Source organism: Sus scrofa, chromosome 8 (assembly GCF_000003025.6).
Source record: "Sus scrofa isolate TJ Tabasco breed Duroc chromosome 8, Sscrofa11.1, whole genome shotgun sequence".
Taxonomy (NCBI): domain Eukaryota; kingdom Metazoa; phylum Chordata; class Mammalia; order Artiodactyla; family Suidae; genus Sus; species Sus scrofa.
The window spans coordinates 93265549-93280305 of record NC_010450.4 but is presented as its reverse complement, the minus strand read 5'-3'; the positions used below and the strand labels follow the sequence as shown (position 1 = coordinate 93280305).

The 14757-nt window shown below is 34.8% G+C and overlaps 1 long non-coding RNA gene across 1 annotated transcript in view; it reads right to left on the bottom strand.

Moving 5' to 3' along the window:
• LOC106504727 overlaps positions 808-14757 on the bottom strand; it is a 231836-nt gene continuing 217886 nt past the window's right edge. The window contains exon 7 of the long non-coding RNA XR_002346795.1: positions 808-1888. This is a non-coding gene — a long non-coding RNA (uncharacterized LOC106504727). The remainder of the gene's footprint in view (positions 1889-14757) is intronic.

Sequence of the window (14757 nt, the reverse complement as noted above, 5' to 3'; positions counted from 1 at the left end):
TGTATTTCAGAAACAATTATAAAATTCCTTTTCAAATGAAATTGTAAATAGCTACTTACATGCTCAGAGAGAGATTAGAAGCTATCTAGTATTCATAGTCAGTGATTCCCAGAGGTTTAAAAAGCTAACATCTGTTGAAGAATAAAGTGGTTACTTCGTTTATTTCAAAAAACTCTAACATAAAAAATGAAGAAAAGGAAACATCTCACCATGTGGGATTATGGAAGTTCTTTAATTAAAGGAATATTTTCTCTATATTCGGAAAAGACAAAAACTCTAATACAAGAAGATACATGCACCTCAGTGTTCACTGCAGCACTATATACAACAGCCAAGACATGAAAGCAACCTAACTGTCCTTAGCCAGATAAATAAATAAAGTTGTGGTGTGTGTGTGTGTATGTGTGTGTGTGTACACAATGGAATATTACTCAGCCATAAAAGGAATGAAATAATGCCATTTTTAGCAACATGGATGGACCTAGAGATTATTACACTAAGTGAAGTAAGTCAAAGACAAATATCATATCATATAATATGAATATGGGGAATCTAAAAAATGATACAAATGAACTTATTTACAAAACAGAAACACTCACAGACATAGAAAACAAACTTACAGTTACCAAAGAGGAAAGGAAGGGAGGGATAAATTAGGAGTTTGGAATTAACAGATGCACACTACTATTTATAAATTAGATAAAGAACAAGGTCCTACTACATAGCACAAGGAACTATATTCAGTATCTTGTAACAATCTAAAATGGAAAAGTACCCAAAAAAGAATGTGTGTGTGTGTGTGTGTGTGTGTGTGTGTGTAACTGAATCACTTTGCTGTACACATGAAACATTTTAAGTCAACTATATGTCAATAAAAAATATTTTCTCTCTTATTATGATTTATGCTTTTCTGCTACCTCACCAGTATGCTGTTTACTGTTTTTTTCTTGGACAATTTGAACACCTCATTAAGAAAGCTTAAAGAGTTAAAGATATGCTGCTTTTTCACATGGTGATTGGGGTGGGGCACTTCACACTGAACCAAAGAAATTTAATCTATCGAAACTTTACCACACTTGGTCCCATAGATCTCTAGCAGTAGGAAGGTCTATACAATGTGAAGTTAATCAATAGGCATCACTGACTTTCAGGATGCAACTCTTGGCTACAGCCCAAGTTGAATGGTTTTGTAATCATGGTCCCTAACAACAGAGAAAATTATCAATAGCATTGTACTGTTGTAAACAACAGCTCACAAAACAGCCTCAAACTAAGAGGAAGGAACATGTTACAACCTCCAGAGTGAAGAATTCTAAGGAAACCATAGGACTATACTTTAGAGTAGGTGACCTCTGAAAAGGAATGGGGAGGACATCTTCGTATCATACACAGTAAATAAGAATGACATACTACCAAATTTGGTTCAATTTAACATGCACGTAATATATACTTAATAGACTCTAAGAAAGGATTGTGCTAGTAGTTGGTCAAAAATGTTTTCACTTATCCAATAAATTCTGGGTAAGTCTCATCAAATGTGATTCATTCAGTTAGCAAACATTAGAAAGAGTAATGATAGCTATTTAGAAATATCCTTGAAAAACTTGTTTACAATCATAACAATAAGTAATCTAGCCAGGCATTGTGCTAAGCACTTTACATGCATTAAACCATATAATCTTCTTGTAAGCTTAAGAAGAAGGTACAGTACACTGTACTTTATGGATTTATGGATGATTAACTTCCATCAAAGAAGACCAAAAAGTGAGATGCGGAGATTATATAATTGTATGGTGTTCTCAAACAGAGCTAGAAATCCAAATAGACACAGCAATTGAATGAAATCAACGTACTTACATTATTCTCTTCCTCTGTTTTTCTCTTGCTTCTGTAATAGAGAAGATGGGACATTAATGAAAACAAACTTCTAAGTGTGAATCTTGATTGTTGATCTTCTGTTTTAAAATTGGAGCTATTAAAATGATTTGACATATCAATCTAGATATATGGATAACTTCTTCACAACTCAAAGACTGGTCAGTTAAAAATATATTTGAAAACACATTGAGGAAATGCTATTCCAGGTTTCACAACTGAATTAACTTGAATTTAACATCTTTGCATAGCTGGTTTAGTCAACTGTAGACAAACCATTATCGAACCCATCAAGACATATCAGAGGTGATTATATTTATATCACCTGATATAATACTTGCACTTGCGGAATTATTTATTAGACTGCCAAATGAATGTATATAGTTAAGAGTAGGATTCCCCTAATTTTTTTTTTTTTTTGGTCTTTTTAGGGCCACAGCCACAGCATATGGAGGTTCCCAGGTTAGGGGTTAAACCAGAGCTGTAGCTGCTGGCCTATGCCATAGCCACCGTAACATGGGATCTGAGCTGTCTCTGCGATCTACACCACAGCTCACAGCCATGCCAGATCCTTAACCCACTGAGCGAGTCTAGGGATCAAACCTGCGTCCTCATGGATAGGTTCATTAACCCACAGAGGCATGATGGGAACTCCTGGATTCTCCTAATTTTTTAGTTCACCTGGCCAAAAAAACAAATATCAGGACAGGAATTTGTTGGACTTAATCAAAACAAATGCCAAGAGGAATGTAACTTGAGAATTTCTGTTGTACTATCAGTTCTAGTATTGATTGTAAGGAAAATTACACTCTGTTGGATGAAGCTGATTCCCAGAGTTTTGCCAGAATCCTTTAAGATTCCCTGGAGTGCATCAGTTTTGTTGGAGAATAGACTAAATGTAAGGCAATTTTTAGATAAAAGTTACTTCCTGGTGGGAAAATTGTCACTCTCCTCTAATAAAATTTACCAATAGTCTAATGATGAATATAATGCTTGAGCACGAATGACATGATTATTTTTTGAGGTGGCATTTTGAAATCATACCCTAAACTAATAAAACAGTTTACAAAAATCAGCAATGGAGAGCCTCCAGATTCAATTCCCTCATATCTTATGAAAAGAAACAACTCACGATTCCAAAATTCCTTCTTTTAGGTTTCCTTTCTATTTAAATAGCTTTCTTTCTTTTTTTTTTATTTTGGAATCATAGGAAGGAAAAAGAACATAGTCAGCAAAAATAAAGGAAAATGCAATTTAAAAAAAAGAAACTCAAATGATCAAACAGGAAGTTATGTTGTTACTGAAACTATTACTGAGTAACAAAAATCTGATGGTTATAACATTTAAATGGTGACATTTCAAGATCTTAGGTAATTTCAGAATCACTCTCAAGCAACATTTAATACGATTCATATGTCAAAAATAATATACTTTTTCTATTATTTAAAACAAGTCCTTTCAAATTGCCCTTGTTACCTTAGGTCATTTTCATTCAATAAGGCAGAATATTGTCCTCCCCAATGATCTTAGATGAATCAATACAGAATCTCCATATAGTTAAGATGTTGAATATGCAGAGTGTGTTTTCAGCTTCCCAATATCACTTTAATGTTAGTGGTGTCTCAGAGTACAGAGTGTAGTGTTTCCTGTCACTGAGTATCTTACTCAGTGGCTAAAAGACTGCTTATTAAGTGCACTTCAACTTTCTGCTTTCAAGCATATGGTCCTCTATGATTCTATGAACTTAAATCAGCCTGACCCATGAAGGTGACAGAGGCTCACTTAAGCCTAAAATAGACATTCATACAGTTTCTATGTACGGCACAGGCTATTAAAGTACTTTCCCCTTAACTCGCAATTTCAGCTATAGTGCAAATGTTTGTAACAACAGTTGACAAAGAGAGGATAGATTAACTTCCAGAAACCCCTGGAAGGGCTTTAAAAAGAACAGTCAAGGTTTTTTTCTCCCTCGCATTACCACAAACATTTATTTGAGGTAGGAAAATATGTCAGATTTGGAAGCCATTGTTCATGGGAAAAGGAACAGAACACAGTAAGAGAGCACTTAGGAAAGACTGATATATGTTCTCTGGAAATGTAAGGAACATATGAACATATGGGATGATGTCTGCACTGCAGCTGCACCACAACTCTGTGTATGGATATGTGGAGAGAGCTATTGTCAATGGCAGGATGAGCCAGAACTCCATTTTAAAAAAATTTTCTGGGCTATAGATGATTTAAAATGTTCTATTAGGTCTGGGTTTACAGCAAAGTGAATCAGTTATACATATATATGTATTCATTATTTTTTCTCATATAGGTTATCACAGAACACTGAGTAGACCTCCCTGTGCTATACATAGGTTGTTAGTTATTCATTTTACATACAGTAGTATACACATGTTAATCTCACTCCCAATTTATTCCCCCATTTCTCCTTTGGTAATCATAAATTTGATTTTAAAACATGTTAGCTTCCATTTTATAACTAAGTCATTTTGCATCATTTTTATTAGATTCCACATATAGCGATATCATATGATATTTGTCTCTGACTTACTTCACTTAATATGATAATCTCTAGGTCCATCCATGTTGTTGCAAATGGCATTATTTCATTCTTTTTAATGGCTGAGTAGTATTCCATAGCATATATGTACCACATCTTCTCATAGTAAAAATTTATGAGTTTCCTTATGCAAAAAGAACCTAGCAATATAAATTTAGGTGGTATATCATCGGAAACAGGATCTAAAGTTGTATGAGTGATAAAAACAAAATTGGTTAGGACTGCGTTGTCTATATAAGATAAATTTTCAGTGTACAGGTGCACAGAGGACTTTCAAGAACCTATACCTACACTTCACAAAAAGACACCTTCCCTAAAGAGGCATTAACACACTCTGCCAGTTATGCTCCAGAGAAAATTCTAATAAGCTGGAATGGTTACATTAAAAAATAAATAAATAAACAAGTAATATTTTCTTTCACCTATTCCTAATTCTTACTCTTTCCACCTTCATTCTGAGAGATCTAGAAGACAGAAAAAGTAGGAAGGGAAGGAATCACTATGAATAAATAAATTATTTCTTTCAGAAACACTGCAAGATTATGAGCAGAAGGGCAAGCCTAAGTAAAGAATAAGAAGGGAATTAGATCTGAATCTGAACATATAATTTATTTGCAAGTGAGCTTTACTTAACAAAATACAATGTGTTTTTAGTACTGAAATGGGTGTTCCTTAGAGAAGGAAGGAAGATTTGCCTGAGATGTTTAAAGTCTTTATTTTAAAGGCTATACCTTTGGCCTATGGAGGTTTCTAAGCTAGGGGCTAAGTCAGGCCTGCAGCTGAGGCCAAAGCCACAGCAACAATGGATCCAAGTTGCATCTTCGACTTACACTGCAGCTTGCAGCAATCCCAGATTTTTAACCCACTGGGTGAGGCAAGGGATTGATAGAACCTGCATCCTCACAGAGACAACATCAGGTCCTTGACCCACCAAGCCACAACAGGAACTCCAGAGATCTTTAAAGTCTTTAATGGGGGACACTGTCCTTCTCCCCTTTGTACTCTCAAGAATATCAGGCTGTTCCAAATCTAATTGATGATATTTTTATGAATGCCTTATATGAAATTTCAGTACAAGTGGACAAGCATTCATGTCCCAGGGAAGAAACAGACTGTGTTTAATGCAGCACTGCTCAGGTTTGTTAAAAGGTTTTGGAGAAGAGAGAGCAAATATTCATTTACATTAATTGAGGCATCTTAAATTGGAATTTCCAATACAAAGGAAACGTCAAGGTGTCTCTTCATCTTTTAAAAAAATAAAAAATTTTTCAGAAAAGTTTTATATTGACAAGAAAATTAGAAGTAGAGAGTTTCCATGTACTTTGCATCCAGTTCCTCCTATGGCTACCATCGGTATGGTAAATTTATTATAATTAACTAACATTGACATCTTATTATGAACTAGTAATCAAAACATTCAGATTTCCTTAGTTTTACTAATATTCTTTTTATTTTTCAATATTCTATCCAATATACCATATTACATTTACTTTTTGTGTATTTTTCATTTATCTTTTATGGCTTTTGCTGTGACAGTTTCTTAAACATTTCTTTTCTTTGATGAATTTGACAGTTTGAGCGAGCACTGGTGAGTTATTTTGTAGGATTCCCCTTCTCTGCAATTTGTTTGAAGCTTTTCTCATGATTAGTCTGGGGTTACAGGCCATGCTCTCTTATCAAAGTACCTCTTATCAGCATGATTTATGAATGTTGATGTAGACCTTGACCACCTGGTTCAAGTAGCAATTGTCAGGTTTCTCTGCCATAAAGTTAATCTCTTTTCCCCCCCTCCCTTTTCATAATGTATTCTTTGGAAGAAAGTTACCACACACTCTTAAGCAGGGAACCTTGTTCCCTCTCCATGTGGATAAGTATTTGTACAGATATTTTGGAATTTTTCTGCACAGGAGATCTGCCTATTCTCCCTCTTTGATTTATTTATATCAGTATAAACACATGGATAGTAACTTTATATGTTGGGTTATAGTTCAGTACTATTTTATTTATTTTTTTATTCAAACTGTTCTAGTGTTGGCTCTCAGAAGATCTTCTCACTTGGCTTCTGTGCCTAGCCAGCACTTTTGTTTTTAGGAACATGTTCTTACTTTCTGGCACTAAGAAGATGCTCTAGGGCTCATTCTGTTTATTTCTTGTCTTGGTCCTAGTATTAGCAATTTCTTCAAGGGGTTTTGATTGTTAATACTGGAAGATGGTATGAGAAACAAAGCTCTAGACATTAGGTGTGCTTATTGCTACCAGGGAACCAATGCTTTTAGACACTTCAAATGACAAAAAAAGTAACAATGTGTGTATACAAACACTTGTATATACACATATCTATAAATATTACCCTCTGTAACCATTTGTATCTAATTTCCAATAAACATGAGTTCTTAATGATGTCTCCAACTCTTTTTTTTTTTTTTTTTTTTTTAACTACACGGATCATCCTGGCCTCCTCCCTTTGCTTATCAGCATATTCTCACTCCAACAGGGAGGAATCTGGCTCCCACCATCCACCACCCACTTATTTAACTAGACCATCCCAGTATACATGTATAATAACATTGGAACTGTTAATCAGCAGTCCTGTATGAAACAACTGTATCAACTGGAATTTAGCACTTAGATATATAGCATTCTCTTGTCCCTCTTATATTTTCTCCATCTATTTCCAGGGTTACACAGGTCAGCACTTTATCCCCATCTCCTTGTAGTGAGAGCGTTTCTTAAATTTTAATATATATTGATTATCTAGTCATAGTCTGCACTCCTTTCTGGGATCCTCCAACTTAAAGTATATAGTTTTAATTTGCGTACATTAAGGTTCATTCTTTTTGCTATATAGCCCTAAGGGCTTGGCAAATGTCGGTTATCTTGTATTAGAGCATCATACCGAATAATTTCATAGCCCCAAACACTTCCCTGTGCTTTACCGATTTAACTGTCAGTATCTCCAACCTCCTGACAACCACTGATCATTTTAATTGTCTATATATTTTGTCTTATTCAGATTATTATATAATTGGAACTATATAGTATGTAGCCCCACTGGCTTCTTTTACTTAACAACAAGCATTAAGTTTCATCCATGTCTTTTCTTTGTTTGGTAGTTATTTTTATAACAGAGTATATACTCCATTACACAAATGTGCCATTTTGTTTATTCATTCACTTGTTGAAGGGTGTCTTGTTTAGTTTTTGACTATTATAAATAAAGCTGCTCTAAACAGACAGGTAAGTTTCTAGGTGGACATAATATTTCAAATCGATTGGATAAATATCTGAAAATGTGATTACTAGATTGACAGTAAGACTTTGTTTAACCTTTAGAAGAAACTGCAGAAGTCTCTCCAAAATGACCATCCATATCATTTTGTATTCCAACCAGTACTGCATAAGAATTCCCGCTGTTCTGGCCCCTCATCAGCATTTATTATTTTGTTTTTTTTTTTTAATTAATTTTAACACTATGGTAATGTCTTATTGTGGTTTTTAATTTGCAGCTTTCTAATGACATAAGATGCTAAACATTTTTATACGCTTATTTGCACACTTTGATGTAGTGTTTATATCTTTTTTATCATTTTAATTCTCAATTTTTCTTATTTTAGAGTTTTAAGAGTTCATTATACACTTTTGCTACAAATCCTTTATCAGATATATGTTTTACAAATATTCTCTGTCAATTATGGCTTTTAAAAAATTCTCTTAATGCTTTCAAATGGTAGATGTTTTTAATATTAATTAAGTCTGAATTACTAATATTTTTTTCACGGATCATGCTATTATTGTTGAATTTAAAAACTCACTACCAAGGTGAAGTTACTAATTTTGAAAAATTCTCAGCCATTATGAGTTGAAATATTTAATCTACTCTATTCTCTTTCTGGCATGCTAATTATGCATGTCATACCTTTTGAAATTGTCCCCACAGTCTTAGATAGTATGAGGTTTTGTTTTTGTTTATTTTTTATTATTTTATGTTTTGAAATTTCACCTAGGGAAATTTCTTTTGGCATGTCTTCAAACTCACTAATTTGTTTCTTGGCCATCTCCAGTCTATTGATGTTCCAATCAAAGGCATTTTTTTAGTGTTTTGATTTCTTACACTTTAAAAATTCTTTGAATTTCTACCTCTCTCTTCACATAACCCATCTGTTCTTGCATATCACCTTTGTCTTTCATTACAATCTTTAGCATATTAATGACAATAATTATTGGTTGGTAATTCCAAATTCTCTGTTCTATCTGAGTCTGTTTCTGAAGCATGCACTTTCTCTTAAGATTACTTATTTTTTTTCTCTCCTTTTACAATGCCTTTACTTTTTTATTGAATATTGGATATGATATATTGGGTAATAAACACTGTCACAGTCCATGCATGTGGGTCAGAAGACAAATTTCCAGACTCCTAGTGAGGTAAAGATAAAGAAGAGTTTATTGAGATAAGAAACACCGTGAGCAAAGTGTGATGACTTCCTGATAATCAGGAGAGCTGACCCCAAGCACATGGTTCTGTCTTGTTTTTATAGCCCAAGGACAAAGGAGGTCTTATGATATACCTGCTGACCTGCTGATTGATTGGGGAAGAGGGGTCTTAAGATATACTTGCTGGTTGGCTGGAGGCTTATAAGGCCCCTATGGGGGGGGTGAGGAGTGGGCCACATACCTTTCCTAGCAGGGGGTAGGAAGGAATAGGCAAAGTTGCTCAAGATTGAAGGTGGCATTACAGTGAGATGAGTAGGGTCATGATAAGGGTCTGGTAATTCTTGTCTTGGCCGGAGGTTTTGAGTTCTATTTCCTTGGAAAGGCCTCGAAGTCCCACAAAAAACTGAAGTAACAGGTCTTTAATATGAGGTTTTACATGTTAATCTGCCTATTAGTTGAAATGGGTTTGATGTTTGTTAAACTATAAGTGCCAAAGTCTTCAAATTCCTCCACTGTGGTCCTCATTTTTGTCTCTTCTGTTACCTTTTGGTTTCTGTAAGACATCCTTTTACATAGACTTTGTTCCTCAGAGCTCTACTTGTTGTCATCCACTTTTATTATATTGGAGTCCAGGTGATATGGGAGATGGTGTGGAAGACAGGAAGCATTCTATAATCTTATTAAATCTCAGTCATTTAATGGGTTGATTTCACTGGGCTGTAACCTTCATAAATGTTTCTCAGCCTTTTTTCTTCTCTCAGATGAGACAGGAAGGCTCAAGACTCCTTGCTGGGTAAATGCCCTCCCTTCTAGAGGGGGATAGTGCTCTGATAGTCTATTTTTCTAGGAGAGTACAGTATGCCTTTGCTAGATAAAATAATATGGGCAAATATCAAATGGTCCTTTTCCCACTTCCAGCCAGAACTACGGGGGTATTTCTGGCTCTTCACCATGAGAATCTGTTGGATTTCTAGAGGTGAAATCTCCAAAAGGCTTGGGCTTCTCCTAAAAATGGCTTCTAGGAGTTTTTCACTCTCCTGTTGGTCCACTTTTTAACTTCCGCCAATCTGTCAAAATTCCCATTTAATTATTTCTACTATGTTATGGAGCCAGTGGCTTCTGCCCCAGATAAGCAGATCTTGACCGTGATTCTCTGCATTTCCTGTCTCTTCGAAATCACAACTTACACGAGCAGAAACCCAAGAGCAAAAATCTCCATAGGAACCAGTGCAGGGGTAGGAAAACTTAAACTGTAACTGACATATTATCAGAAGCTCAGTGTGGATAACTATGAGAGTTAAACACTCCAACAGGTAACATTCATCAATAAGCTCCCACACTTTTGAGAATTTTACCTCTAGGAGCCCTTCCAGGTTTCCATGGTGAATACTGGAGACAAATTATTAGGTGTTGTCAAATGAAATAATATATGCACAACCTGAAAGTTGAGAGTTCAGTTTTATTTGGGACAAAATGAGGACTTAAGCCTGGGAAGAGGCATCTCAAATAAACCTGAGCAAACTCGCTACAAGAAGGTGAGGAAGGAGGTAGGATATATAGGAGTTTTGCAACAAAAGGGAAGGTAGTAGGAACAAAACTTTACCATTAACTATGGAATTTAGTGCTCTTCCATGTATGAGTAGAGGCAAGGTCTGAGCCCACTGAAATCATTCCTTTGATATGTACCCCACCTACCTGGGGCCAGTATCCTGTGTTTTCACATCCTGAGTTTCCTCATGGCTGCTAGATTGCAGATATTCTTTATATTCCTTCCTGAGTTCCTCCAGGGCTCACCTGTTTACACTTAGAGGTGGCTACCATCACTGATGACTGTGACATCCTTTGTTTACTGATATGGCAGGCAATATTTTATGTTTCAGTGTAAAATAATCTATGAGGAGATATTGTGCAATACAGGGAACATGGTAAATATTTTATACTAAGTATGAATGGAGTACAACCTTTAAAAATTGTGAATCGGGGGTTCCTGCTGTGGTTCGGCGGGTTACCAACCTAACTAGCATCCATAAGGATGTGGGTTTGATTCCTGGCCTCATTCTGTGGGTTAAGGATCTGAGATTGCCATGAGCTGTGGTGTATGTCACAGACTCAGCTCAAATCCCACATTGCTGTGGCTGTGCTGTAGGCCAGCAACTGTAGCTCCGATTCGATCCCTAGTCTGAGAAATTCCATACGCCATTAGAGCGGCCCTAAAAAAACAAAAAACAAAAGACAAAACAAAAAAAAAGATGCCATGTCTTTTTGTTTAATTATTTTTCTCAAGACTCTGAGTTTTGTTTACCCCTCATTTGTGAATTCTTTAATTCTTTGTCTGTGGTACACAGTGATTTTGCTTTTCAGACAACTCATTTTGTTTCTTTGTAAGCTTATCTTTAATCTCTAATGAAAGTCAGGTTTTCATTATTAATGACTAACTGGAACTCAGAAACAGCTTAGGCCTTGGCTTATGCTTTTATATATGAGTTTAGGAGTTGATGGCAGAGAGTGACTGTTATTGCAACTTGGGCTTTCACTTTTCTTTCTGCCATTTCTTCCAGAACTCTGATTGAAGAGCCCATTGCTTTATCTTATGGCCATTCATCCTCCACTGAAATTGCAGGGCAAACTGCAGGAGTTAGGGGGACGCTCAGAGCCTGCCAAGCAGCTTGCATATTCCACACAATCTAAGTAATAGTCAGGCTTCAAAACCATCCTGGAACTGCCTTTGAAAAGAGCTGGCTTATGCTGCATTTTGTCTCTCACAAGTATATACATACATATCCAAACTCTGGGAAGCACTTCCTCTCTTTTCTTGGTTCAGTCCTATAATTCTTTCAGACTTCAGTCTTTAACAAAGAAAGTTTCCTTGACACTATTCTTCCCTAAACCAATAAAGAGCCCCTGTTCTTTCTAAGGTTAAGCTACCCCAGTGCAACCTAGCCTTTTCTATGCCACAGAAAGTAACTAATCACCAAAATTAATAGCTAGTTTATTTGCATGTTTTCCTCAGTGGACAATGAGCTTTATAGGGCTTTCCAATTCCTTTCCAAAATTACCTAATTTACCTTTTATATTACTAAAAAAAATTTTTTTGAAGGTAAAAGTTGTTCAGTCCATTTGGAAAACTAAACTTCAATTAGATTCATCCAGTAGAATAAAAATTAAAACACAATCTTATACACACACACATTACTTTTTCAAAACTCGTATTACATCACTGCTTGTCAAAAACAAACAAAATGGAAAAAAATTATTTTCATAGTCCAGATACTTGCAAATATGGAATTCAACTGCCATTTTCTGTATGTAGGTGGATTCTACTAAAGTTGCTCCATACATGGAGCTAGAATAATAGATGATGGCAGAGATAAAGAAAAAACTTTCAGTTTTAAAATAGCAGTTATATTAACTGAATTTGTTTGATAGAAATAGGAGGGAAACCTGACGAAAGGTGAACTGCTAGAGATTTCACCTTACAACTGGGGGCTCTACAATAGGGTGAGTGGAGGGAGAGACTTTTGAAAGATCACTGTGGATCTCAGATAATCGAAACTCTCAAACTGATTCAAATATTTTGTTGCATATAACATTCCCATTGTTTCAACTTTGCCAAGAACTTTAACTCTCATGTCAATTAAAACTCAGTAATTACAAGTACAGGCTTGTCATTAGACTAGATCTGGGTGAAAAATCCTAGATCATCTCATTTTGTGTAAGTGACTTTGGGCAAGTTACTTAAAGTCTGGAAGGCTTAGTTAAAATAAAAGAATAAAAAGAACTCTTATTTTTCTACCAAATGTTATTATGAGTTATGATAATATGAATAAAAATATATATTTGATGAATGAGAACATACAGAGTTAATATCATGAATAAATAAAGAGTTAATATCATGAATCAAAAATCCAAAGTATGGGAGTTCCCATTGTGGCTCGGCAGAAACGAACTCAACTAGTTGTCATGAGGACACAGGTTTGATCACTGGCCTCACTCAGTGGGTTAAGGATCTGGCATTGCCATGAGCCGTGGTGTAGGTCACAGATGAGGCTCAGATCCTGTGTTACTGTGGATGCAGTAGAGGTTGGCGGCTACAGCTCAGATTCGACCCCTAGTTTGGGAAACTCCATGTGCCACAGGTGTGGGCCTAAAAAGACCAAAAAAAAAAAAAAAATCCCAAGTATGACATGTTACCAATAAAAATATATCAAAGTAACTGTGCAGTATAGAGCACTATAAAGCTTCAGGGGAAAAAACAACCTCACTGCAGTATATACCGGTTAGGCTGTTTATATAGAAGAGAATTGAAAGATTCATAATCTTAGAATATACGTAAATAAAGGCAAAGGAATTTTAAGCACACAAGCAACACAATTCAGGGATGATGTTGGGAATGATTCCAAATATATCAGTCAGCTTTGAGCTAAGTCATATACATATTAAATGAAAGTTGTTGTTAAGGACAAATTAGATGATGAGAGAGTTTACAGGTAGAATGGGAAAAGACTGTTTTTGTTTTGTTGAATTTGTTTTGTTTTTTACTTTATGCATTTGAGAATGAGTTGAAGTTATCAAACACGATTTAAGTAAAATAAACAAATAAAAAATAGTTTTAAAGTATACATTTAGAAAAGACAAACCTGGTCAAGGGTTTGAAAACTATATTTCCAATTTTAATAAAGCAATGAAGTAATTATTTTATGGCTTCACAAATAAGAGTCTTACATCAGGTTTTTAATAAAAAAAATGAATATCTGCCTATATTAAAATGAGATTGCTCTCACTCAATCTTTTTTGAATTAGTTCTTCTTTCTCTTTTTCTTGTTATTGTTGTTTTACACAATTTTGCCTTTATCACCACAAGGCAATAAATTAAAAATCTAGGCTATATATCCATAATGGGTAGAAAGTTGGAAGATTCTGTTGAAATTGTTAGAGACAAGACTGACTTATAAGGTTCTTTCTCCAAAAAAAGTAGGACTCAAAATATATAATTTGAAAAAGATAGCACGAGTTGCACTTTACATTAAGTAAGCAGTTTTCATACGCTTACCATATAAATACTCTGCTAAACTTACACTTGCAAGTCTGGTTAAGGTTAGGAAAAGATCTATATCAACTTAATGAACTCTACTTCTGCTGATGTACTCAGAAAAAGATAGTTTCAATTATAAGATGTTACTTTTACATAGAACTGGAATTTTTAACATAAGCTAGAATTCCAAGAATGTCAGTTAAACAGATTTTCATGTTATCTCTCTTTACTAAACAGATTTTTAAGTCTCTATTTTTATGACATTTCATGCCAAAAATACATACTTAGTATACAAAGGCTCAAATTAAAATCTTTGGTAAATACTTTGTTTAAGGGTGTTATTGTTTTCTTCATTAATCAACAGTTTCATCAAGAGATATCACTTACTTTTCCAAAGACACTATAAAGTTTGGATATAGCTATTACTGAAAGTATATAAGTATATCAAAATACGACACTGACAGAAATCATAGCTATTGATATATCATCATTTTTCTTGCACTGACTTTATATATAGCCTCATTAAAGAAGAGATAAGAAAAAAAGAAAAAGCATATAAATGAGTCCTCATTATTGGAAGAACAATTTAAGATTGGATATTTAAAAAACAGAACACCTTCACTGGAAAATCAAAAAAGAATAACATGTACAACCACAGACATATCTGAAGCATGAAACTTAGGTTTTAATCAAAATATGTTCAATAATGACACTACAGTTTAGGCATATCAACTTAAATTTGTTTCTTGCTTTTTAATAACTGATCATTAGTTTTTTCTTCTGTAGAGTAGGAATAGAATTACTATAAATGATGCAGTGTAGTTAATATCCAAGGAAAATAAGGCAA